The sequence below is a fragment of the Solanum pennellii genome, chromosome 7 (assembly GCF_001406875.1).
Source record: "Solanum pennellii chromosome 7, SPENNV200".
NCBI classification, from domain to species: Eukaryota; Viridiplantae; Streptophyta; class Magnoliopsida; order Solanales; family Solanaceae; genus Solanum; species Solanum pennellii.
The window spans coordinates 13,455,816-13,457,526 of NC_028643.1; the positions used below are offsets into that span (position 1 = coordinate 13,455,816).

The following is a 1,711-nucleotide window of genomic DNA, read 5'->3' on the forward strand; positions in this document are numbered from 1 at the left end:
GCAGGAATTCTCTTTTATATAAATATATGATATGATATTGATCAAGAGTTATCAATAAGAAACTATTTTTTCTCTTATAGACATCTTATACAACATAATTTCAATTCCAAGAAGAATTTAATGAATTATGAACTCACAAGCAGCATAAATGTTAAATTATTTGGCTATTTCTTGTTGAAGTTGAAAGTCATTCATTTCGGGCATATGGACTTCTGTAACCACAAGATCAAATGAGAGGTCACTGCTGTGAAGAATACCCAAAGCATCTTTTTCTCTCTTCACTGTCACAACTGAATTAAACCAAACATTTATATTATTGTAGAAGTATAAAAAAACTCAAATTATTGATAATACGTATAGAAAATTATCTGAAATCGGTTGATGATAAAAAGAAGAAATTAAAAGAAACTAATTAGATGAACTGATGACTAGTTTTGATTTGTATAAATCTCTATTGACATAATTCTCAAATAATAATATGGTAGCATGAAAAGAATAGAAAATATACATTATTTTAAGATGATATAAGTTTCATCACAATCTTAGATTTTTGACACTCATAAAATTTAGTAAAATGATAAACTTAAGTTCCTTCAAATTTGGATTTCTTGAGAAAAGTAGTAGTAATGAGAAGGCAATTGACATCAACATCTACCACCAGACATCTGACTATTTCAAAAAGTTGATTGTTTTTGTTCCTCCATTATTTCACCTGAAAAAATAATTGACAATACTAAATTATTTTAGATGTTTTTTGTTGAAAGAAAACACAATGTTAAACAGATAAAAACAAAAATGAAGAGAACACTTTCTATTATTTATACAAATATTTGAGTCTATCTTGTTGCATCAAATTCTATATTAGATCTCTTAGCAAGTTTTACCACTTTCTATTAGTAGCTTATTTATTTTCTTCACATTTTTATTTATTTATTTTACCTTCTTTTTTCCCTGAATAAACAATATGACAGTAAGAAACTACACCAACTTACCATAAATTTGTATGTATCCACAGTCTAATCCATGATTTAAATAATTAATATTCCATATATGTACTTCTAAATTTTTTTGAATTCTTACGGTCAAATCTATATATTATATAATCCATAAATATATTTCTTCAGAAGAAAAAAATATATTTCTATTTTTTTTCTTGCACCTGCACAATATCTATCTTCAAGAATTTAATTGTTTTTGAATTTATAACTAACGCCCTATCATTTTCAATTTATTTATAAGTTAATATTTTCAAATGGAAAAAAGAAAAGTTGAGAAATTATTTTTAAAAGAAGTTCACTATTGATATAGGGAAAAGATGTTATCGCATAAATTAAAATTTGTTAAAGGAAGGAATTGTTATGTTAGAAGAAGGAATTAATTGTCTTAAATTTAAACAAATCAAATAGTTGAGTTGTGATGAGAAATATTTAAAAAAAAACTAATTAAATACACTTTTATGTAAAATTTTATAATATTATAAACAATTAACACTCGATTAAAGGAGCTCCAATATTATACTACATCACAACAATTTGGACATCTTTTCCCTCATTGATGATCACTTGTCAAAATTGTCTTCAAAATTGTACTCAAATAAACAAAAGATGCAAGAATCCTGAATTGCAAATCTACCAGCACAAACGTAATTATCTTTCCTCTCATGTGAGTGAAATATTCACAATATATATATATATATATATATATATATATA

General features: G+C 24.7%; 1 long non-coding RNA gene across 48 annotated transcripts in view; it reads right to left on the bottom strand.

The window, feature by feature from the left end:
* Positions 1–412: 412 nt before the first annotated feature.
* LOC107026088 overlaps positions 413–1,711 on the bottom strand; it is a 27,671-nt gene continuing 26,372 nt past the window's right edge. For all 48 annotated transcript variants that reach the window (XR_003579480.1, XR_003579461.1, XR_003579473.1 and 45 more), the window contains one exon: positions 413–712. This is a non-coding gene — a long non-coding RNA (uncharacterized LOC107026088). The remainder of the gene's footprint in view (positions 713–1,711) is intronic.